The sequence below is a fragment of the Peromyscus maniculatus genome, chromosome 22 (assembly GCF_049852395.1).
Source record: "Peromyscus maniculatus bairdii isolate BWxNUB_F1_BW_parent chromosome 22, HU_Pman_BW_mat_3.1, whole genome shotgun sequence".
NCBI classification, from domain to species: Eukaryota; Metazoa; Chordata; class Mammalia; order Rodentia; family Cricetidae; genus Peromyscus; species Peromyscus maniculatus.
In genome coordinates, this window is record NC_134873.1 from 13869122 (window position 1) to 13895760 (window position 26639).

A 26639-nucleotide genomic window follows, 5' to 3' on the forward strand; every position below is an offset into this window, starting at 1 on the left:
TCATCGGAAAAACTACCTTTCCCAGAATGCATTTTCCTTATATCAGTCATTTCCCATAGTTTTTTTTTTGTTTTTGTTTTTGTTTTTTTTTGTTTTTTTTTTTGGGGGGGGTCCTGAGCGTCAACTGGTTTTCTTTTACCAGACTTGCCCGGGACGTTTGAACAAAGTCTCTTGCCTTTGCAACGGGAGATTTGAACAAGCATTTTACATTTTCAGCTATGGCACGTTGGGAGGTTTCTGGTCTCTCAGCTAGCTTCAAAAGGTGTTTCTCCTTTATCAGACACTGGCCCCCAAATCAGAACTGCATCTGCCTCGTTAGCCGGCATTGAGGCTGCCATTTCTGATAGCAACTTTCCTCGGGCTTGTGCTTGTCTTAGCCAGTCAGTGAAAAACAAGATCATTTGCAACAGAGCTTTTCCATAGCTCCTTCAGAGAGATTTTCTCCCACTGATCTTATTTTCATTTTGCTTGTTCCTCCCCCCCCCCCCCCCCCCCCCGCCCAGATGCAGAGCTTCAGCTATCTGTTTGTGGCTCTGTTCCTCTGCTAACTGCCTTTGGAAGAAGGGGCTTCTTTTCTTCCCCTGAATCTGCCTCAAATTCTAGCAGCTTTTTCAGGTCACATATTTTCTGGGAAGGATTATGTCCCTTCTCTGTTTCTTCAGAGTCTTTCTCCCAGACAGTTCCCAGTTTGGTCTCAATTTATCCCCTCTACCCCAGAAACGGTTTCCTACACTAGAGCGGCGGCTTTCCCTGCTACTGAAGGTAGGGGCTTTTTGTCCGTTTGTTTTCGGGGTCTGTGTGGTTGCGTACAGACTGAAAAATTTAACAAGGGAGGTTTTTGCCATTTCTAAACTCCCATTAGGACAGGTGCTTTGCCTCATCAGGCCTTCACCTGGCCCAGTCCCCCAGTGGGTTGCATTTGCTTGTCTGGGTGCTCAAGGACAGAGCTTATGCCAGAGGCAATCACCCCTCAGGGCTACACTCCCTCATCTCATCGGGAGTCAGTTGAAACAAAGCTCTTCTCAAAGAGGTGCTTTTTCTGACAGAAAAGAGCTTTACTCCTGGATAGTTCTGTTCTGTCTGCCCTGGCTGGGCTCTTTCCCCAGACAGCGTTCTGACTCGGCAGCATGACTGCTTCAGACACAGTTCAGCTTTACTGTTTTCCCAGAAAGGTCCTTACTCTGATAGGAAAGCTTTTTCTCAGATTTCTTCTTGCAGCTGTGGACCTATCAACCTGGGACTTGTAGGAAAGCAGACAACTGTGCTGTTCCCACCGGCTTTAGCTTTGGTTGTTCATTAGCAATCTTCCCCTGGGTCCTGCACCTTCCAGCCTCAGCTCTGTGCTCCAGGAAGTTTGCAACTGCAGGAATCCTAGTATCCCCGAAATGCACTCCAGTTCAGAGACGCTGGCCAGTCGCCCCTGGGTTTTTGCTCAGAAGCGAGGATACAATGCTAACAGTTTGCATTGCTTCAGTGGATCTTTGCATTAGGACGATTAGGAGCACCTTTTCATTCTGAAATGCTCACTCAAACAAAACCCTTGATGCCTCAGCTCGGCTGTAACTGAAAAGCTTGGTTTTTCTGCTTTTCTCAGGTAAAGTTTCCTGCCTTTTTGGGCTCTCTGTGGCTCTTTACCCACACTCTTCCAAGCGTTTCCCTCAGGGGACTCTGACCCACTGTCTTTTACTAGCTTGAAGAGACAGCTTAGAAGAGGTTTTTAGGAACTTGTCCCTGCCTCCTGCATTGCAGGGATGACTTTTAAAGCTTGAAACAGAATTTAGAGGTTTTGCTGTCTTAAGAGGTTTGTTGTTTTCCCTTAGAGATAATCACAGGTGGTCCCCATACTAATATCTTCAGGTGATTCTAATTTTTGTCCTTCTGAGAGAGAGAGTTCTGAAAGGCTTTTGTTTTTAAGTTTAAGAGAGCTTTTGAGAAAGGTTAAGGCTTTTTAGAGAGATTTTTTTCCCCAAATTTTCCAAGAAAAGCTTTATAGTTTAAGAGAAAGGTTTTTTACCCCCAGAAGAGAGACCAACTTTTCCCAAAACTTCTGAACTTTAAACTTTTTGGCATTTTACACCTCCATTTGCCGCTTGGACTTAGCATTTCAGCTGTCCCCAGGTCAAAAGTTTCCATAGGAAACTTTTTCTTCCCCATAAGCTCAAAGAAGAGCTTTTTTACTACCCGTAAAGCCCAAAGAAAGATTTTTTTCCCCAGTTTGCGTTTATAGCTCCCAAAGTGAGAAAATTGAAGAGTTTTTCTGTCTAGTTGCCTTACTTATTTTTTCCTACACAATCTTACACTTCTAAGTTTTTCCTAAACTATATTACTACCCTATACCTTACTTATTTTTCACAGATAGAAATTGAGAAAGGGATAGAAGATAGAAAAGTTTGACAGAAGAGAATTTCGCTGCAGCATCGGACATCCTTCCAGTCCGCTTTCCTTTTCTCTCGAGGATAAAACCCCTGCCTCCCAAAAATATATATAAAAAATATTTTTTTTTCCATAACACCGGCATGCCTTTCCACTGGCAGGGCTGACAGCACTTTCACCAAAAACTCTGTAATAAAACTATTATTTTCCTTTATCTTTAGTCCCTATTACTTTGTCTTTAGTCCCTATTCATTTATCTTTAGTCCCCCCACCTTTTTGTTCCCCTTTTTTTCTTTAGTCCCTGTTCAGGCGCCATTCTGTGGGGCATTTACCCACCAACCCCACAGTTCTCCAGAGTTTTCTTGAGTGCAATCAGCAGGAAATATTAGATAGAAGGATTTATTGCGGAGAATATTGCGAAGATAAACAGATAGAAAATAAAGGATAGCCTCGAAAGGGCCTGGAACCTATTCCAATGGGCCCTGACTGTCTCTGCCCCAGGGTTTTTATAGAGACGCCAAGGGGTGGAGCAAAAGACCTCCTCCCCCAGCACAGCCAAGTGCAGACCATCTCAGACACCTGCACTCAGGCCCATAGTCCTGATCATCCTCTATTCGGACCTGCTGGGTAAAGCCATGAGGAACCTGAGAACGGGCTCCCACACCCTTTTAAGTTTAGTTTGTTTTGAATATCTTGTTCCTGCATAAGTACAGGGACAGATGTTTCAAGAATGTCTCATAGCCTCATGAAGAGACCTCTGGATTTTTTATGGGTCACAACCTCTAAGACATAAGGAAGACCTTAAAGTAGATAAGGATATCTCCCTAAAAGTGGGAGTAATAGTATGTTCAGGACTGTCCTGGGGGAGATTAGATGAAGCATTCCTGGGAGAATGCATAAATAATTTATAAGAAATTTTCCATCAATCCAATATCCCCAAATTATACAAATATTGAAAGTACCCCAAGTATGCAACCGGAAGGGATGAAAACAAAAGGTAGCATGGCAGCCATCATGCAGCTGAGCTTTGTTGGATCTTTGTCAAGCAGCTGTGCTGGCTTTATGACTTCTGCCACTCCATTCCAATATGGCTGTGCCAGAAAGCCAAGAAGAAACAAACAATAAACATATAAATGACTAAAATTGTTCGAGAACTGAAAATGAAGGACACCTCAACCTTGAGAATAGACATTACCTGAAGAAAAGGGTTGTGAAAAAATATGCCAGGCAAATGAACCTAAGAAGCAAGCTGGTATACCATTTTAATATTTAACAAAGTAGACTTCATACCAATACTAATCAAAGGAGAGGGGAAGGATGCTATATACTCAGCAAGGAAAAAATCCACCAAGATGACATTTCAATTCTGAACATTTATGTCCCAAACAAAAAGGCCCCAAGTCTGTGATTTTGAGACCAAAATGCCCTCAACAATGAACAGTCTTAAGCTTCTTAGGCTGAGGCAATCTCACCTCCTAGACAAAGGCCCAGACAGCTCATCAGGGAATGAAATATTTGGGATATAATATTAATTACAGTGGCAAGCAACTACTACATCTTCAGTTAGAGCCACAACTCAAGTTCCATCAAAGGCATTCCTTCAACCCTTTTGAGGAATAATTGGAGATTGTTTGATCCAGGTTCCTACTTTTGGATTAATGGCAAAACCTTTTTCTGAGGCTCTCAATTCCTTGACTCTGCATCCCTTAAATGGGATTATTAACTGGAACAAGACTTTAATCAGATGCAATTGCATCTCATGGAAGCTACAGAACTGAGCACATTTGGTCTTCAATAGCCTTTCATGTTGTCTAGGGCAGGAAAGTCAAGCTTCATCCTTGGGATGGGTGTTCAATGCTGACATACAGAACTGAGGCCTGTGGTAAGATTTTCAAAGTTATCAGATGTTGCAGCATTGAGGGCATTTTGGTTTCAAAATCCTCTGGGAGACCTAAATACTAAGATAGCATCTACATGTTTTAGAGTTGCTCCTTCAGACAAACAGGCCCCTAGCATTCATTCTTTAATGATCCTTCACTGCAGCTATAACTCATACAGGTACTGGTTTGAGTTCAAAGATTCCAGGTCTTTACAATGACTGTTAATGAAATGCAAAAAAGAAGAAATAGTTTATTAAAGGAGATATATAGACAAACTAGGCAGTGAGGCAAACCTGGCCTGCAAGTGAGGAAAAAGGAATTTGGAGGAGGCTAGATGACAGTGTATGGGTCATTTATATAGTACTCACTGCTCTCCAGTTCTTATAATGAAGCTCCAGAAGAGGGCTAAGAATATGTGCAGAGGGAGAACGGGTGGGAGAGAGAAGGGATAAGTGTTTTGGTGACAAGAATTTCATTCTGGGACATCTGCAAGTGAACATAGAAACTTGTCAGATTTGTATGTCCCAAATTACAGAGAAGATTCATCTCTTTCCAAGTTATAGGACTCAGTAGGGCAAGAGGAGCTTTCTGGCACAACAGTATGTCTTTTGTAGACAATGCAAGCAGCTCTGGAATGATACTTACCCAGCATAGGAGAGACAAGTGGTTAGAGCAGGTAGAGGAGAAAACAGCTGAAGAGGTGTACTGGGAGAGGTCTTTAGAAAAGGGAGGTTACCAATATTGAGAGTAGGGTAAGTGTATTAGTAGAGAGATGGCCATGTGGAGGGCATAGCAGCAATACTTAGCAGGCTCCAGGATCTAGAGGTTAGAATATGTGGAGGGAAGAAGCAGCTGAAGAGACTGACTCGAGAATTTGGAGTTGAATATTGTGGGTAGCAGAAGCCAGAAGAAACAAACGATCCCTCCACACATTAGGACAGTCAAATCAGCAGCATTGTTCAGTTAGGAAAGAGGCCAAACCCTTTGGAAGGAAGTTCATGTATGCCCTTCCTTGGTTTCAGCATCAGATGAATGAAATGAGGATATGAGCAAACCAAGATATGATTGAGGAGAAAGTTTATATTGTAGATATGAGGGAGAGTACATACAGGGGCATGTGGAAGAGTCCAGACTGAAGCAGGCATTTAGAGGAGAGAGAGGAGTGAGGGGAGGAAGAGAGGAAGAGAAAAGAGATGAGATAACGCCAAGAGGAGAGTCAAGAGCCAGGGGTGTAAAACCAAAGAGAACTGAGAGACAGAGAATCAAAAGAACACATAGGCAAAATGGCTGGGTTTTATACGAATTAGAAGCTGGGGGAAAAGGAAGTGAAGCCCCTGCACTGAAAAAGTTTAGGGTAAGCCAAGCAGACACTTTCATATGCTAATAACACCACAGTTAGCCATTTGCCTTGAATTTCTTTGGGACCTGACACTGCTCATAAGTTTTATAATGCAGCTTTCCCCAGAATGCTCCCTGTCTTAAACAAATCTGTATTGTGCTAAGGGCCTTACTTCTTTACACTGAGGCCGCCTGTCATATATTAATCTCTGGCATTTCCATTTCCACTCTCTTCTCCAATCCCTGCCTCACTCACCACTGCAGTATTGAGCCCTACCTAAAACATGGCCTTGCACATCATTCTCCCTCTTATATTCCTTCTGTTTCTTCTACAGCCATGTTCTGTGGGCTTAGAGGGTATGGTATTATTGTCTTATTGAGTGTTGAGCCCCCAACAGTCATTTATCTTAGTGTCTTGGGAAGCTGTCAGTCTCTGTATTCACTGTCATCACTGCAAAAAGAGGCTTTTCTGACCAAGGCTGAGTAGCATTTGCCTATGGCAATAAACACAGCAATTCAGGAGGCAATTTAATGCTCTCTACTTGGAGTTTTCACAATATAACTTCAAATCTTCAAGATGTAGTCTCTCCCACAGAAAGCACTTTAGCAGTTATTTTTAACAACACTTTAGTTGTCCTCAATGAAAGAAAGCAGTGAAAATGTAAGTATAGTTGATATTACTAGGGTCTAAACATACAGGTCCTCATTCATGATATGAATGACACTGTCTCAATCCTCCAGAGACACCACACATGACATTGAGGACTGATAAAAGCTTCTTTAGTGTCCTATTCGCAGGAGGCCTATGTGTACAGGGGAGAGAAATTTTGAATCCCTTACTCATGGACACAGGGCCTCTGACATTCATGTACCAATCCTTTCCAGGGCATATTGTCATATATTGACAGGTGATCAGGAAGGGACTGAATCAATCAGTCAAAACCAGAGCCAGGAACAAACGAGTTGTTCCTGTACTGGAGGGAAATTTTCAGAATTATTTGGGTGACTGTCTGTATCCTGCATTCCCTTCTAGCCTATGCCAACCTTCTTGTGCTTACATTCTACATGAACCCAATTGGCCCCACCCTCAGATTTCTCAGGAAAAATTGCTTAAACATTTGAGAAGGCATTGGACTGGAGGAGTAAGGGTACAAGCCTTAAGTGAGTTAACAGATATTTGGAGGATCCCTTTGTGTTTATCATACGGTGCCAGAAAAGGCAATATTTTTCATTTTATGGAGTCCTTAGTCTTATCAATAAAATAATTTAAAACTGTACTCAAGCAGAAGTTCAAGGCAAAGATTAAAAGAAAAACTACCAAGGCAGGCATGCTATAAATCCCAGAACAGTTAGAAGGAGAAGGGAACAAAAAACCAAGCCACATGAGTTAAGCAGGGATGACAGTCAGACCTGTCATGACAGATAAGCAGGCACATGACAGGAAGGGAGCTTTAGAGAAAATGTGAAGCCCTAAGTCTTAGGAAAATCATACTTTAAAAACAGAAGAAGAAAGACACATTTATACATACTTCCGAAAATTGGGCAGACTTACTAAGCAGCACAACCATACTCTATAAGAGACTGCACTAGAGAGTGGGAATTTAGGGAAAGAAAGGTATGTTATTGCTGGAGTCCAGCTCTATAGCAGGTCGGAGAAACTGGAGAGGAGATGTGAAGTCAGCAGCTACACACACACAGGAGATTTATCTGAGGGGACAAAATATAAGTCTCTGATTCTTTATTTTTCTATTATCTTTTTTATACCACCTGAGACAAGAATTTCTATGCAAGAAGAAATTGCCTCACAACCACAAGTTACTTATTTTCCAAAAAGAAAATTAAAATCTTTACACAGGAAGAAATCACATTATGATCACAAGTTACATGTTTTTCTTAGAAACACACAAGAAGTGAACATTTTCATTTGTATTAATTTTCCCAGCAGAACATCTTCACCGCAAAGCAATGGTTATTTTATTATTGATTAGCAAAGCTGTAAGCAAGCCAAGTATATTTCAGCCAGTTCCTTTGTACTGGTAGGCAGCTGCTTGCAATTTCATTGTGGCAGATTCCTGTCCTATTTCTACTCTACGAAAACCTTAAACAAATGGTCCACCTGACCATCTATTTTTCCTTTTCTTTACACACAATAGGGCCATTTAATTTCCTTTCACAATTTTGTTTTTTCAAGGTGCACACCAAAGCATGTGACTAATTCTCTAAGCTACATGACCAAAGAACTCAGACCTAACCTTAGGTGTAGGGACCTAATTGCTTTCTTTGATCATTAACCTTTTTTTCCAAAAGAAGAATTCATGTGTCTGCAATACATGAGACTTCCTGGTTTTTATTTTACACATTTGTCAAGTCTCACATTTCTAAGTGTCACTGCTCTATAAAAATCATTTTCATTATGATTTGCAAGTAAATTGCACAGTGAGAAGTAGGATTTTCCCATGGAACACTCCCACTATACTACATACAGTGTATTCTTTCATATAGTAATCACACCAGCCAATTACAGTAAGAACACAATAGCACAAAGCAGGAGAATGCACAGCAGAAGCAAGCAGCATTCTGGGAAGAAAAACCCTGGGGATTTGCCTCTCTGGAGTACACTCTGGATAGCTGTGCTAATCAGTGAGCCATACTCAATAAGCTCCAATGCAAACTTCAGTTCCTCTGACATGGCCACCTCCACCTTATATTATCAAAAGGTTAATTTTTCTGCTTTTCTCTTTTGCATAGCTCAAGATAAGCCCACCTTTCTAGCAGTGATCCCTCTCTCCTGAGAGGTGGCCCCTTAGCCAAAACACTGACAGATGTAACTGGAATGTTATACCTCCACCTAGGCCAGAGACTCTATTCTCTTGACCAGGAATTTTTCCTTATTGAACATTGATTGCTACTACAACATAGGGATATGTGTAGTGATAAAGAAGAATTAAAAGATGAATATAGGGCTGGCGAGATGGCTCAGAGGTTAAGAGCACTGACTGCTCTTCCAGAGGTCCTGAGTTCAATTCCCAGCAACTACATGGTGGCTCACAACCATCTATAATGAGATCTGGTGCCCTCTTCTGGTGTGCAGGGATACATGCAGGCAGAACATTGTATACACAATAAAGAAATAAAAAAAAAACCCACTATAAGAGTTTATTGTTGGGTGGTGGTGGCACATGCCTTTAATCCCAGCACTCGGGAGGCAGAGCCAGGCGGATCTCTGTGAGTTTGAGGCCAGCCTGGTCTACCAAGTGAGTCCCAGGAAAGGCACAAAGCTACACAGAGAAACCCTGTCTCGAAAAAACCAAAAAAAAAAAAAAAAGATGAATATAAATCACATACATACGTATTTCTATTCACTTTTTCTTTGACAATTTTAAACATATATAAAATATATTCTAGTAACTCTCACTTCACACTCTTCTATTGTTCTCCCACTACAATCAGTCCTACACTCCTTATAAGTCCCTTTCTCACAATCATGACTTTGTATTTTACCTTGTGGATCAATGACTTTAATCAGAGTTGTGTGAGTGACTATGACCTAAAACTATCTGTCAGAGCCTGGTGGGCTATCTTTGAGTACACAAGTGAGGACAATGACTGCCCATCCTCCAGAAGCCACCAGTATTCAACAGATCAGCAGGGTACAGTATTAACTGTGAGTGCCTTGTTGTTTCATCTTTGACTAATGTTTGATCTGGGTGCAGACCTAGTACAATCAACAGTATCTGCTATGATTATCAAGCCGACAATGGTTGTGTCATTTTTGTGATGACTTCCCTACATCTGCTGCTCATATAGTGGTTTATCACACACCACCACCACTTCTTTTTCCACCATTCACTGGATGAAACCTCTAAAGAAAGTCCAACCACCCATAGTAGTTTTGAGTAGCCTTTCCATACTGCTCCCAGGCATACTCAGCATTTCAACTCTGAATGTGGCAATATATGCTGCATCTACAAACTTAATGATCAAGAAGTATGCAATTAAGTATAAAGTAAACAAAAATCTCACACTAATGCATTTGCCACATATTGTGGGGTCTCATTCATAGATACCTTTGGCTGCATGTGGCTAATGAACAGTAGTAGGTGGACAACCCTAAATACAACTGGATACTCCTCTTCTCCTCTCTTTACATAGATAGAATTTGTATCTGTGTTGTGCTGGCTGGTTTTGTGTGTCAACACAAGCCAGAAGCATCAAAAAGACAGAGCCTCAGTTTAGGAAATGGCTCCATGAGATCCAGCTCTAAGGCATTTTCTAAAGTAGTGATCAATGTGGGAGGGCCCAGCCCATGCTGGGTGGTCCTGGGTTCTATAAAAAAAATTAGGCAGAGCAAGCCAATGGGAAGCAAGTCAATAAATAGCACCTCTCCATGGCCTGTGCATCAGCTCCTTCCTCCAGGTCCCTTTCCTGTTTGAGCTCCTGTCCTGACTTCTTCCTTCAGTGATGAACAGCAATGTGGATGTATAAGCCAAAGAAACCCTTTCCTCCCCAACTTGTTTTTTTAAGTCATGGTGTTTCATTGCAGCAATATAAACCCAAACTAAGAAATGTCTTGGTAGGTGATCTAAAACAGTATAAAGATCTTGTCTCTTCTTGTGTTTGGTCTCAGTCACAGGAGACTAACTCTTTATATCTAGATTGTTATGTTGGGGTGTTAACTCTGGTGCTTAGTTTTTGTCAACTTGACACAAAATAGCATCGCCTAGAAGATGGAAGATAGCTGAGAAATTGCCTCCATTATATTGGCCTGTAGGCATGTCTGTGTGGAATTTTCTTGGTTAATGATTGACATTGGAAGGCCTAGCCAATGAATGGGGGTCCCATCCTTGGGCAAGTGGTCATTGATTATATAAGAAAGCAAGCTGAGGAAACCATAGAGAACAAGCCAGTGAGAAGCTTCTGCTTTAAGCCTGCTAACTCCAAGTTGGCTTGGGTCAGTGTTTTTTATCAGAAGCAGAAACCTAAGTAGGACACTGCCATAAAGTGCCAGAAACTTAATAATTTAAATAAAACAAGAGAATTATATTTGAAACTCTCTCACATAAGGTTTCTCTGTTCATTATATTCTCTGCTCTTGTGTTTCGGACCATCCTTTTCATCCCAGCATCTGGTACTGAATTTAGTTCTTGGCAATATTTACATTACAGCTGCATATGAACAAGACACATCTCTGTAACTACATTTGTATTGTCATTCTATCTAAAGAACTTCAGTCACATTGTCTTAAGATCACCCTATTGAGTTCATCTAATTAGATGATTATTCCAAACACCCTATTTCCAAATTTGCCTACATTACCTGGTCCTAAGTATGAAAAATTGGAATATTTTATGGCGTGACACATTTCTACTCATGATTATAATTCTATTTAAGTTATGAGCGGAGGGCCATAATGTATGGGATCATAATTTTATGGGCTCTGAGCAGAGGGTGAAGTCTGTCCTCTGACATAATATCTGGCCTGTACATTGACATCCTCTTGAAACATCAAGTCACAGACATGTATGTGCTTAGTGTTCTAATATTTATCACTTATATTTTTTGCTAATACATAGAAAATTTTATGGAGTGTTTCTGACCCCTGTACTTACACTATCATGTTATGTATTTGTGTCACCTCAAATAGCTCTCCTCCAATTAGTAGATAGGCACAGACTTAGATGAAAATATGCCCAGAAGTGTTACTCCCTTGGGGTCTTGTTATCAGTTCTTTTTCAGTGAATTATGATTTCTGACACCTGGGGATGGAGGTGATACCCAAAAATATTTTCCAACTTGAGTTTTCACAATAACAAAGACCTCAGATGCACAGCTCCAGGGCAGCATGTTTCTCATGTTCTTCAACTTGAGAGGATAAACATGGGGTGAAGAAGTTGATGGGCTTAGAGTGGCTATCCAAACCATGAAAAATAGACAAACCTTCATATGTACAAATGCATGGCAGTGTGTATAAACACATGCTAGTTAGCTCAGGCTCTATCCCCACCCAGATTTCATGCTTTGCAGAGAAACCTGTGATATAACTTTGTTTATATATCTCTTCCTATGGCTTCCCTCTCTTGTGCTCCTTTGATTATCCTTACCACTTTACATAAGTATAAGGATGAAATGGTTATTGATTTTTTTCAAACCTTTTCTTTACTCTTAGTATAGAAGTGATGATTCTATCCACAATAAATTTACATATACTTCCTGCCATGATGTCAGGATTAACAGATGCCAGGACATCTTCATGCAGTCACACTCTTCATCTTTCATATTGACTTTCATTATGTCTTCTTTTTGGAAGTTATTGATTGTCTTTGTAACTTCATATTGAACATTATACTGTATTGAATTTGAAAGAAATTATTCTACTGGCATCTCAGTTGGTTTCATATTTTATGTCTGAAATCTATACCTTATACCAGGCATACCCCTTTTAGCCTTGTTATGGCTCCCCACACAAAATGCCTGAAGATGATTTGGGTGGTTGTAGCTGGTGAAGGAGCCTCATGTGCAAGGAGCAGAGTTCAGTGATGATGTTTTATACCCTATAATTTAGAAAGCAGATGCTTCTGAATGAACCTTCTCCCAATGTAATACAGCAGTATTGAAACACTTCAGACAATGAATTCCACGTTCTCTGAATATATTTTTCTAATGTCAGTTTCAGTGTGTGCCTTTATCTTAGTGAAGTCTACTGCTTTCTAAGAGTGAATAATTGCACAGTATTTTTTTATTTGTGGAGTTAACACCATTAACACTTAGGTTTGTTATTAAGATGATATGCTCACTCTTGATTTAAACACTCTGTGCTCTGATTCCCTTTATTTGTCTAACTGAATTTTTGTTTAGTAAGTGGTTACTATTTGAATATTTTATTATTTATATTCACCTATTCATATCTCTTGTGATATTTATTGTTTCTTCATGTTGTCTCTGCCTGTCTTCTTATTCTAAGTGACAGATTCCTTGAGGTATTTTCTGTAATAATGGCTTCATTTTTGACAATCACATCAGACTGTGCTTAAATCATAATTTAACATTTTATATTTGCCGGATATCAATAGACATGATACTTCCTGGCACAAAATACAACATTCCAGGTTTTTCTTGTGTACAGTGCTTCTGCTCTGATGGATGGAGCCCTAATCAGCTTCATTTGTCTATAAGTTGTCACTTTCAGCTTTCAAAATTCTGAATTTGCTTCACTCACTCAGCGAGGTAAGCTGATGGGGCCTAAATAGGTTGTTTATACTTGTTGTTTTTACTTAGGATTTTAAACACCTCTTCCATACATTTTCAGGATTTGAGGAATATTCAGTTATAATTCCCTTCAGCATTTTACCTATCCATTTAATATATGTTTCAGCTACTGCCTTTATACCAAGAGTTCCAATGTTTGGTCTCATGGTCACTTCTCAGAGTTCTTGAAAACCACTGTTATGACTGCCTTGTCTGTCTTCTTGGCTAAAGGATACAATAATTCTTTAAATTTTCCTACTGCCTGATTTATTTTATTTAGCATATTTCATATTAATTTTTATGTTCTATCAGATATTCTTTTCTAAAAATTTTGTCATGATTTTCTAAAAATATGTCTTTATAGTGCCATTCCTAGAGCTGTCTTGAATTTTCTTTATGATGTATTTCATCTGTTATTTTATTCTACTTTATTTTACTTTGCTAATGTGATAGATGCCTTAAAGTTCAGGTTTTGGATCACCATATGGCATTCCATTCACTTCAATGTCTTTGGGAGTCATATACTTTTGGGCAAATCATATTCCCTTGGTGCTTTTTCTCGTATGGCTTTTGTGATTCTGTGCTACAATTTGAACATCTGCTGTGGTAACTAAATCTTATAATTATATATGATGCTTTGTCATGCGGAGTCAGCTGTTGTATGTATGTCACCTCATCTCACAACTTAGTAGGGAGGAAGCAGATGGCAGTAACCACAGCATATCATCAAAAAGAACATCTGTTTAGCTATGAAAGCAAAAAACTATACTTCGTATCACCAATAGAGATAGAAAAGAAAGGTGTTCAGGTACTCAGAGGAGAAGCAAGGGGTTTGAAGTGTGGGAAATGTCTAAGTATGGGCAATTACTTATTTTAAAGATAGTGGTGAAATGATTTAAAAAGCACAAAACAAAAAAAGAGAACAGGGTTTGTCAGATGAGAGGGCATGAAATAATAAAGAGGAAAGAATTAAAATGTGAACAAATGGAAAAGCAAATGTTTCCACCTTCTTGAGGCAGAGGTGGGGAAATCTTACCTTCTTTCTCAGTTCCTCATATTGTTTTTCACTTTTGTAAATCATCTTCTCCCTAGGTAAAAGTGATCTGATCAGAAAGGTCAGTTGATTACACTTTGGTATGTTCCCCCACCCCAAACCCAATTCACATGAACGGATGTTATGAAATCTTCCCAGTATTCTTATTGTTAGACTCCAACACATGATGCTTGAATAAGCTTCCTATCACTTATTTCAGCAAACTGAAGCATAGGCCATCTGACTGTCTACATCCCCCACCCCATGCCTGTGTGAGACTTGCTGGTAGTGGTGCCTGCTTAGAAAATACTCAAGCTACAACCACATCTGTACCAAATATCTCTAGGGACCTTGTAGTAGAAGCAATATTAAAACAAAATTTGTGTTAGAGGTGAAGTTTATAGAACATAGCAGTATAGGGTAATGTATTAGTATTCTATAGAGGAACAAAATATGTTAAAGGAGGATTTTCTAAATTATCTTACAGGGGAAGACCTGGACAGTCCAGCAATGATTGTCTTTACACTGGAGTGACTGAAAGCATTATGGCTGTAAAGTCATGAGTTCAGAGGCCTTGGCAGTTCCAGTCTGGTGCTGGAGGCCTGTAGGACTCAAGGAGAGCCACTGTTCTTCATTCCATGATTGTAGGCCAAAGAATCTGGGCTCTGATGTCAGGAAGTGATGACAGCAGAAACAACATAGTAGCTGAACTCAATATCTTGTCTTGACACAAGCAGATGAGATGAACTTGTCATAGTGATGGGAAGATAGGTGAAGTCAAGCAGACAAAAGCAAAGTGTTTTACCTCACTGTCCTTCTATCTAACTGCCGGAAGAAGATACCACCCACAATTAGCATGGATTTTCCCAATAACTTCATTAATAAAATACATTACGGTTGTGTTTAATGGCTTACTTCTTAGTTGATTCCAGTTCCAGACAAGTTGAAAATGAATATTGATTTGTACAAGAAACCTAGCATTACAGGTGTTTGTCTAACACCTCAACTCAAATTCTTCTCAACATCTGCTCATTTCTCTTCCCAAATACTGGGCCACCATTCTGACATGGAAGCATTTCCTTTTCTCTGAAATGCAGTCAATTTCCAAAATTATATTTGTGTTCAAGTTCCGGTGTTATCTTTACCACCAGTTTCTTGAACCTATACTTTGTTCATTCATTTGTTCCTTAGTTTCTTGATTAGTGTTACAATTGCTATGATGAAACATTATAACCAAAGCAACTTGAGGCAGGTGCTGATGCAGAGGCTGTGGATGGGTACTGCTTACTAACTTGCTCTTCATGGCTTGCTCAGCCTTCTTTCTTATAGAATCCTGGACCAGCAGTCCAGAAATGGTACCTCCCAAAATGGGCTGGGCTCTCCTCCATCAATAATAACTAAATAAGAAAATGCCCTACAAGCTTACTTACAGCCTGATCTTATGAAGACATTTCCTTAATTGAGGTTCCTTGCTCTCAGATGACTTTAGCTTGTGTTGACATAAAACTATCCAGCACAGTTAACAAAAAATGGATGGCCTTGAGGGCTTATTAATCTAAAATGCAGGGATTCTTCAGCTAAAATATTTTATTCTAAGTCTGTTTAGAAGAATCTTCAACAATAATTAAGCTGAATGATCCTTCCTAGCTCAGGGTCCATCCTGGCTCAGGATCTATACTGGCTCAGAGTTCATATTGGCTCAGCGTCCATCCTGGCTCAGGGTCCATCATAGCTTAGGGTCCATCCTGGCCCAGGGCCCATACTATCTCAGCATTCATTCTCCAGTGTGTTCACACTCTATAGTCTCACATCTCACTTCTTACACTTTGCATTCAGACTCAGTTTAGTCCTGTGGTTTTGTTTGGGTTTGCTTTATATGTGGTTTTATTATTTAAAACTTCATTTTGTTCATTTGGTTGACTTATAAGTGTACCTTGTTCTGTAATGAGTTTCACCATAAATTTTCCATATGAGCCCATGATGTACTTGGATCATTCTCCTTCACTTTTATCACCCCCACCCTCTTACTGAGTCCCTTCCACATGAGTAACAGCCCACCTTTGACTTTAATGTCATTTCCACCTTCAGATTTGTATTTTGATATTTCTGAATTTTACTCTGAACTGTTTACTCACTCTGTTTCTGTTTCTGTCTCTCACTGTCTTTCTGTGTCTCTGTCTGTCTCTGTCTGTCTCTCTGTCTGTCTCTCTGTCTGTCTCTCTGTCTCTGTCTCTGTCTCTGTCTCTGTCTCTCTCTCTCTCTCTCTCTCTCTTTCTCTCTGTCATTGACTTCCCAGGTGATCCACATGCCTCTATAGCCAGGAGCTTGATGGTCTCCTTTCTTCATATCTGTCCACTTTGGGAATGGAAGTAGAATGAGACTGGAGTCATTACTTTGTTCCATTCCCTTATCCCTCCTCCTGGTAGCAGCCAGGGTGTGTGGGTTCATGTATGTACCTTACATGCACAATATAAGCACCAACATGTGGACAGTACTAAGATGCTGCAGTACAGAATCATTGTCACAGAGCTGAGATTCCTACTGCATTTTCCATAAACAGAAGTCATAATGTCTCTTCAGTGTAGTGACTGCTCTTTAGACTCCATCTGTGGTGGTAATCTAATTGTACTGAATTATTATTTTGATTGTATGTTAATAAATAAAGTTGTCTGGGGGTCAGAGCTATTAGAGCCATAGCAAGAGTGTGGTGGTGGTGGCACACGCCTTTAATCCCATAAGATCTCTGTGTGTTCAGGGATATAGCCAGCATTGGAGACATATGCCTTTAAGACCTAGGGGGCTGTACATTCAGACAGTGACGAGGCAGTCATGTGCTTGGGTTTACAACCAATGAGAAGGCAGAACAACATACTATAAAAAAACGAACCGACAGGAAGTAGGTCTCTTTCGCGAAGCTGGGATAGCAGGAGGAAGGGTGAGATTTTAGCTCTGAGCTCTGACCTCTCGGCTTTCTCTTTTACATTGTTTCTGTGTTTCTTATTTAATAAGACGGTTGGTTACATCGACATCTGGCGCCCAACGTGACAAGAATCCATTAAAAACTGCTTGGCTTGGCGGCAGGTCCGCTTTCCCGCAAGGGCAGCAGACCGGGCGGTTGGTGTCCTAGTCTGAGCGCCAGCTTCCTAGTCCGAGCGGCGGCCCCCTAGTCCTTGGCCTCAGGCCGGACTAACTGAGCTGCTTGCTTAAAGCCTGCTTGCTTAAAGCCGGTGCTACAAACAACTCAGACCTGCCCTGCTGAACAGGGCCCTGCCTGTAAAGCCAACGCACGTGGTTGGAGCTTAAGGAAGCCAGACCCAAGCCTTGACTCGGCACAAGAGGGAACACGTGGCTGCATTTAAACTTTAGCCAGCTACGCTTTCTTGTTCTCTCTCTCTCTTTCTCTCTCTCTCTCTCTCTCTCTCTCTCTCTCTCTCTCTCTCTCTCTTTGGATTTACACCTGGGACACTAGGTGGCTGTTTTGAAAATCCCCTCGGATTTCTACTGTTCTACGCAGATTTGGTAAGTCATAATATATCAGATATTTTAAAGGAAACTACCTAAAAGAGAATTTTTTTCCACATTAAAAAAAAAAAATGGGTTTTATGTGTACATTGGAAGAAAATTGGTTTTTGTTCGAAATTTTAGGCAGTCTGGCAATGGAACAACTATATAATATTAGTATTGGTGGAATTATGCACCTTATCACTATGCTAATCCACATTTTAATATTTAAAAAGATAGTCAATTTAAGTGCCAGGATAACAGCTTTAGAAAAACCTGTTAAACCTGTAAAAATTCAGACAGAAGAAATTAACAGTGAAGTTGTTTCAAGTCCGGACCATAAGGTTGAAGAAAGAAAGCCTGTTTTCACACAGTCACCCTTAATTTATCCTGTAACCGTACAGCAGATGCCTGATCAAATGGCTACACAAAATAATTGGGCTCCAATTGAAATGTTGGATTTAAAAAGGTTTAAGGAGGCAATAGTATCTTATGGCATGCATTCCCCATATGTAAAGCAAATGTTAAACTCTTGGTCAACATATAATAGGATAGTACCACAGGACTGGCGGGACCTTGCACAAGCTGTTCTGGAACCCAGCCAGAGACTTCAATTTCTAACTTGGTTTAAGGAGGAGGCTAAAAACATAGAAAAACAATGGAGGGATAAAGGAATACAAGTTTGCCAGGATCAGCTTACGGGCGAAGGCCAATATGCTTCAGCACAAACACAATGTTTATATGATGTCCAAACCCTAATTTTATGTCGAACGGCAGCCTTGAATGCATGGGACAGAGTTGAGGAACCAGGAAAAAAATCTGAGTCATTTACAAAGGTGATGCAAGGCCCAAAAGAGTCTTTTACAGATTTTTTACAAAGACTGGCTTCAGCAGTAAAGAGAATGGTCTCGGATTCAGAAGCTGGTAAGGCAATAATTGAATCTTTGGCCTTTGAGAATGCGAATGCAGCATGCAAAAGAATAATCAGGCCATTAAGGGCAAGATCTGCACCTATGGAAGATTGGATTAGAGAAACAATTAATGTTGAAGCTGATGAGCATGATGATACATGGGTAGGAGAAGTAATTTCAAAAGGTTTGAGGAGTGTTAGATGTTTTGGATGTGGAAAGCAAGGACATTTGAAAAGGGACTGTAGACAGGTCATTCCCAGAAACAATGTTTCTTCAAGGAACAATGGCAACAGAATGCCCCTTCCTTCTGGAGTATGCAGAAGGTGTGGTAAGGGAAAACACTGGACCAACGAATGAAGATCAACAAAGGACAGACAGGGTAATCCTTTGCCTCAGTCTTCGGGAAACTCCCAGAGGGGCCTCAGGCAGGCCCCCAGTGCAAATCCAGTTCAAACCTTTCCTGCAGCCATAGAGGAAATGCCTGCTCTGGAGAGCGATTAAATAACCAAATGCCTATTGGAATAAATCATGCTGGTCAGGATGATGAAACAGAGAGAATAGAAAATTCAGGAGAAAACATAAAGAAAATTTTTTGGCAAACTTCTATTAATGAACAAAGACCAAAATTAACAATAAAAATAAATGGTGTTTTGTTGTCTGGTCTGGTAGACACAGGTGCGGACGTTACCATAATTGCACCAGAATTTTGGCATCCAACTTGGCCTCTTCAGGAGGTAAACGTTCAACTGTTAGGAATTGGGACATTATCTCAGGTGAAACAGAGTGCAAGATGGCTCGAATGTATAGGTCCAGAAAGACAGAGAGGAAAATTAAAACCATATGTGGCTAACATAACTATGAACCTGTGGGGTTGAGACTTGTTGCAACAATGGAATACTCAGATTAACATCCCTCCAATCTCAGAAACAAATCATAAACTAGCACATGTTACTGAGAGAAATATTAGAAGATATTGTTCTAATGAGTGGTCACCAGCCATCCATATTATACAAGAACAGGGCACAATAACTGATGATCTTCCAAAGACACCAACAGCTCTACCTTTAAAATGGTTAACAGACAAGCCTGTATGGGTCCAACAATGGCCTTTAACAACAGAGAAACCCCAGGCTTTAGAAGAGCTGGTAGAAGAACAGTTAAATGCTCAGCATATTGAAGAATCAACCAGCCCTTGGAATTCTCCTGTATTTGTTATTAAAAAGAAATCTGGTAAATGGAGAATGGTAACAGACCTTAGAGCAATTAACAAAATAATTCAGCCAATGGGCTCTCTACAATCTGGGATGCCTTTGCCTACTCTGTTACCAAAAGGATGGCCTCTCATAGTTATTGATTTAAAAGACTGTTTCTTTTCAATACCCTTACAAGAAAAAGACAAAGAAAGATTTGCTTTTACAGTGCCTACTTATAATAATTCTCAACCGGTTAAAAGATTTCAATGGAGGGTCCTCCCACAGGGAATGTTGAATAGCCCAACTCTGTGCCAATATTTTGTACAACAGCCATTGGAAGTGATACGTAAAAAATTTCCTAAATCTATACTTTATCACTATATGGACGATATTTTACTAGCTGACTCAAATGCAGATACTTTAGAAATAATGTTTGAAGAAGTAAAGAAAATTTTGCCTTGCTGGGGATTACAAATTGCTCCTGAAAAGATACAAAGAGGAGATTCTATTAATTATTTAGGATATAAAATAGAGCTACAAAAAATTAGACCCCAAAAGGTGCAAATTCGGAGAGATAGACTACAGACTCTTAATGACTTTCAAAGATTATTTGGAGATATTTCTCATCTACGAACTATTGTTGGGGTAAAAAATGATGAACTGACTAATCTGTTCAGAACCTTAGAAGGTGACAAGGACTTAAATAGTCCAAGAGAATTATCACCTGAAGCTGAGAAAGAATTAGCCTTGGTAGAAAAGAAAGTGCATGAAGGACACGTGAATCGTATTGATCCAAAGCTGGATTGCATTTTGGTTATTTTACCTTCTAGGCGTTCTCCTACTGGAATATTAATGCAGAGGGAAGATATTATATTGGAATGGATATTTTTACCAAATAAACCAAATAAAAAATTAAAAACTTATGTGGAAAAAATCTCTGACTTGATTTACAAAGGAAAACTGAGACTTCGTCAATTAGCAGGCATAGACCCAGCAGAAATTGTCGTACCATTAACTAAGGAGGACATTGAAAAATTATGGACAGAAAGTGAACCTTGGCAAAGAGCTTGCAGTAATTTTTTGGGAGAAATTAACAGCAAATATCCCAAAAGCAATAGAATTGATCTTATAAAGAGAGCTGGTTGGATCTTGCCTCGAATTGTACGGCAAAAACCCATATCTGGAGTTCGTACATTTTATACAGATGCCAACAAAGAAGGAAAGGCAGGTTACAAATCAGAAAATTTAAGTAAAGTGGTTCAAAGTCCGTATAATTCAGTTCAAAAATCAGAATTGTATGCTATTCTGTTGGTATTAATGGATTTTTCAGAACCTCTCAACATAGTAACTGACTCTCAGTATGCTGAAAGAGTGGTGTTACATATTGAGACTGCAGAATTTATCCCTGATGCTTCAGAATCAACTTCACTATTTATTCAATTACAAGATACAATCAGGAAAAGGAATCATCCTTTATATATAACTCACATTCGATCCCATACTGGTCTGCCAGGCCCTCTAGCACAAGGCAATGATGAGATTGATAAATTATTGATAGGAAATGTGCTGGAAGCCTCAGAATTTCATAAAAAACATCACGTCAATAGTAAAGATTTAAAAAAGGATTTTTCCATAACCTGGCAACAAGCCAAAGAAATAGTAAAGAAATGTCCTACTTGTTCCTTCTACAATCAAACGCCATTACCAGCAGGATGTAACCCAAAGGATACTCAGAGAAATGAAATCTGGCAGATGGATGTGTTTCACTTTGCAGAATTTGGAAAATTGAAATATGTACACCACACTATCGATACTTTTTCAGGATTTCAATGGGCAACTGCTTTGAGTTCTGAAAAGGCTGATTCTGCAATCACTCATTTGCTAGAAGTTATGGCCATCATGGGTATACCTGCACAAATCAAAACTGACAATGCTCCATCATATGTCTCTGTTAAAATGAAACAGTTTTTTGCTTATTACAATATAAAGCATATTACAGGCATACCACATAATCCTACAGGTCAAGCAGTTATAGAAAGATCAAACAGAACTCTAAAGGATATGCTAAACAAACAGAAATGGGTAACAAAAACCCCCAGAAATAGACTGCATAATGCTCTTCTAACTTTGAATTTTCTGAATGCCAATGAGAAAGGAACAACAGCTGCAGAGAGACATTGGATAATAGAAAAAACTACAGAATTAAATCAGCCTATATACTTTAAGGATGTGCTGACCTCAGAATGGAAACCAGGGTATGTATTACATTGGGGACGAGGTTTTGCTTTTGTTTCTACAGGAGAAGATAAGCTGTGGGTACCATCAAAATTGATAAAGGTCCGATTTGAACAAGAGAGACCTCTTAATTAGAGGAGGTGATAGTTCATCAACCAACATGAACATCCAATTTAAACTAACTTGTATCAATAACACATGCCTTTTCATTTAATCAGATAATAACTTGCCAAAAAGGAACATCCCCAAAATTAGTCTTGGGGAAAGGATTTTGTTTTTATCTTTTAGGAGAATGAAGGTTAAGGAATCTGAAGAACACTGGACAAATGAGACAACTGAAAAAAAGGGACAAATCATCTATCCCAAGAAACAGGGTGAAACGGTGTATGGGTATATATTATCTAAAAAAATTTTATGTCTTCCTAAATGTTTGTTTCTGCTTTTCTCTAAAGATTTAACACTATTGGTCTTCTAACAGTCCCAGTTCAATTAAAATTTAAAGCTGACTTTGGAGTTGGAGAATGGCTCTCTCCCTCTTTAAAATCAAGCATGTTGTTAAAAGGTAAATGCAAACTCCCTGTATCATGCCAGAATAAGAGCCATCTTCTGCTATGGTACAGGACAAAAGCAAAATTAATTAAGGGACTATTCTATTACTAATCTCAACTCTTTGATTCTATTCTGATTCTTTAAACTTTTCTTAAAGTATAAATTTTATATCAAAATTTACAAGATTAATATATATATACATTTTAAACTTTGTTAAGATATGAATGGTCACATAGAGTACTAACTAATTCTAGAAAAAAGGCTAGCTGCATATATATGTTTTTGTGTTCGAGTCTCTTATCAGTTTTCTGCAGGAAATCACGGCCAGGCCTAACATCAACTGAAGTCTCCAGAAAGAAGATGGGGCCCCACAACAACAACAATTCCACGTGGACAATAATAATATCATTAAGCTGACAAACATCATCCACAGATCAGCTTTGAACTACAAGGTGCTCAGAGCAAATTTGAGATGACTAGCTGAGATGATCCAGTCTCAAAGACTACTTGAATAAGGACTTGAGATAAACCCTGAACTTTGGCATTATACACAGACTGGATAATGAAGGATATAGTTACCTCTCCTAGAATTTGACAATTAACCTAAAATTTTTCTTTCAGGATAAAGAAAACTTCGCCCATACCCAGCAGGAAGCAATTTTAAGAATACGACGCCCACATTCCCAAAGAGGTGGTGTGGGGAGGGTGGTTTTTTGGTCTTTTTAATGGGTTTTGGGTCTGGGATAATTTTCAGTATTTAGGGGGGTTGGTTACAACTTATTGTCAAGGGTTAGGAAAAAGGCTAAGCAAAGGAGATTAGATTTAAGGTTCTTGTTTAAAGAAAAAAAAGAAAGAAAGAAAAGAAAAAGACAATTACTAGTTTTAAATACTTTACATTGGATTGAATTGTTTTATATTGTATACGAATTTGAAACTGATATTGTTAGAAAATGCTATATGTATATTTCTAATTGCATTTATACCATTCATTTAACAATGTAATGCAAATTTCTGATCCTTGAATGTTATTATTACCAACTATTAGGATATAAAGAAATGAAAGCTAGTAGTTAGACATTACAATAGAACTTTTAGTCATATTAGATATGTTTTAAAAATTGAGCAGAGATGTTTTAGACAGGTCATCTTCAAACCCTTCAGAGATCTATAGAATATGGCATTTAAAATGTTTTAATAACTTAGAAAGTTTTTCTTTTTTGAGACATGTCGGCTCCTGGCAGTACTAATCTACTTCAGAAAAAATATGGACATTGAAGAAACTGCATATGGAGTCAACTTTCATTTTGGCAAAAGTTAGCCACTGGACAACAAAGTATCCTCGAATCAACAGGACAAAATGGACAGACAGATCACGAAACAAGGGACTACTGATTCTTGCCAAAACAAGTGTGGTTATGGCTTTATCAAAAGGCATCTTCTGAGGCCAGGACAATATGGCCCCATCCCTGAAGTGGCCTTCGCATCCGGAAAAGGTACGGTGCCCTTTTCTTCGAAGGCAGATTAACAGGCAGAGGGCCGATGGATTCTGTTGTACAATGGAACAGCAGCTGAAAGCTCATGCCTCTCAAAAGTAGACTGGCATTTAATAGAGGGATGTGGAGAAGAAGGGGATGCTGAGATGAAGCCATATATACACAGCCAAGAAGAATGGACAGCTGAATTTAAAAACTGTCAACAATTTCCAGAATTTAAAATCCTGAATCATGACAGGACACTAGTGGAATTTCAGGTGTTTCTGGTACGTGGACTGCTCTCACCCAATGTGAGGTTGAACTGTTGACCTTGTGTACATCCTACTTCACAAATGAGTCTGTCAGATACACTAAGCCTATAGGCTGAAGATGATGCCCCAACACTACGGAGAAACCTCAGGTGACTGCCCAGGCAGCTGGCTGTTTCTGTCAACTCACAATTTTTTTGGAAGTTGCTTGCATGCACTTCCTGTTTTTTATTTTTGTTAGCTAATTATTCCCTTCTTGGGTCTCTGAGGGAGTTGAAGATTAGTTAGTTATGGTTGAAGATTAGTTAGTTATAGTTGAAAATTAATTAGGATAGAAAGTACATTAGATACATCTTGGAATTACCAAAATAGGATAGATAATGGAATTATTTTCTCTGATTTGTCAAATACCTGTTTAGGTATTTATTACTTGTATATATTGTATATAGTTATTGTACTTTTGTATATAGTTTTTCTTTTGTTAGTTATAACCTTTTGCTTTTTTTTCTTTTTATTAAAATAGAAAAGGGGAAATGTGGTGGTAATCTAATTGTACTGAATTATTATTTTGATTGTATGTTAATAAATAAAGTTGTCTGGGGGTCAGAGCTATTAGAGCCATAGCAAGAGTGTGGTGGTGGTGGCACACGCCTTTAATCCCATAAGATCTCTGTGTGTTCAGGGATATAGCCAGCATTGGAGACATATGCCTTTAAGACCTAGGGGGCTGTACATTCAGACAGTGACGAGGCAGTCATGTGTTTGGGTTTACAACCAATGAGAAGGCAGAACAACATACTATAAAAAAACGAACCGACAGGAAGTAGGTCTCTTTCGCGAAGCTGGGACAGCAGGAGGAAGGGTGAGATTTTAGCTCTGAGCTCTGACCTCTCGGCTTTCTCTTTTACATTGTTTCTGTGTTTCTTATTTAATAAGACGGTTGGTTACATCGACATCTGCTTGTAAATATCTATTAGTGTAAATATTTAACTTTAGTTACTCTTTAAAATAATATAATTTGATTGATGACTTCATTGAATTAAGAAACACCTAAGGTATCAATGAGAAACATGATGTGTCTTAGAGGACATACGCTGAGAGGATTATCCACTTACCAAAATGTACATGGCACCATCTCATGCAATAGGATCTTGGACTAAATATTTTGTTAAAAAATGGAGAAAGCTAATATAATGTTGGCATTTCTTCTATACAATACCATGGACCCAGCTGTTCCTACAAGGATGCATTCCACACAAAAATGGGCTGCAATTCTCCTAATCTGTTGCCTCAAATAAATTCTTCCTTCCCTAAGTTGCTCTATATTGGGTATTTGGACACAGTAATGAGAAAAACAAGTAATTCAACCCACACATCATCATTTCACACAAATGTATTCTGTCTGGTAGAGTTTCAAACCAGACCAGGAATAGAAGATGATTTGCCTGTGGGGCATTTTCATCATCACTCTGCTTCTGCTTTACTAGATCCATATGAAGCCCCACTGTTAAAGACAATGCTCAATGCAAGGACTGTATACAGGGGTCTACTTAATAAATTAATGAAACAGAGCTTAAGTGAATTTTGTCTTGTTAGAACAGCAAGAAGCAGTGGAAGGAGTTATTTTTTTCTTTTTAATTGTATAGAAAACATTTCATACATCATTCAAAATACTTACAAAGTATCCCATCTCATTCATTTATTATAAATGTATACATATATATACATAACAATAATTAAATGAAAAGGGGCATACATTTCAGAGGGAGCAGGGGTCACACTCTAAGAATCTAGTATGTTAACATTGTACTATGGAACCACATATTGCCCCACACTCTCTAATTTGTCATTGATGCCTTTTCTCCCTCTTTCAGTCTATATAGCATCTTCCTGCTCCATAAAAACTGACCAATAGGGAGAAAGCTTTCAGATATGTTCCAGTTTGATTTCTCTATACATGGAAACCAAACTGCATGGTGTCTTCATCAAGAGGATCTTATCAACTATCTCTGACAACAAAGAAGAGTGACAAGAGCCAACAACTCAAAAGGAGGTGTATTAGTCAGGGTTCTCTAATGGAACATAACTTATTGAATACATACATGTATGTATAAACATTCAATCATATATGCAGTGGAAGAAATATATCTAGATAAATGATAGAAAATTGATTATAGATAATAGATGATGGATAGATAGATAGATGGATAGATAGATAGATAGATAGATGATAGATAGATAGATAGATAGATAGATAGATAGATAGATAGATAGATGATTAATGATTGATAGATGATAGAAGATGATAGATAGATAGATAGATAGATAGATAGATAGATAGATAGATAGATAGATAGATAGATAGAGATTAAAAGAGTTATTATCATTAGCTGTGGTCTAAGAATTCTACCAATGGCTGTCTCATGAAGGAAAGGCCCAGAATCTGGTAGTTCTTCAGTCCATGAGACTGGATGTCTCAGCAATCCTAATCTCGTGTTTGAGTCCAGAGGATTCCTAGAGAGTTGCAGGTTTTCAATCTAAGTTGGAATCCCAAAGAAGTAGATTCTAACATGAGTGAAAGAATGGCTCAGCAGCATGATATATGAACTTGTCAGTGAGAGTGAGAGGAAGCAGGCAAAA

The 26639-nt window shown here is 39.0% G+C and overlaps 1 protein-coding gene across 4 annotated transcripts in view; it reads right to left on the reverse strand.

Annotated features, from left to right (window-relative positions):
• Positions 1-26639, reverse strand: part of LOC102922927 (vomeronasal type-2 receptor 116-like) — a 181590-nt gene that overhangs the window by 138577 nt on the left and 16374 nt on the right. For all 4 annotated transcript variants that reach the window (XR_013047376.1, XR_013047375.1, XR_013047377.1 and 1 more), the window contains one exon: positions 13873-13924. The gene's annotated coding sequence lies outside the window, so the exon portion shown is untranslated. The remainder of the gene's footprint in view (positions 1-13872; positions 13925-26639) is intronic.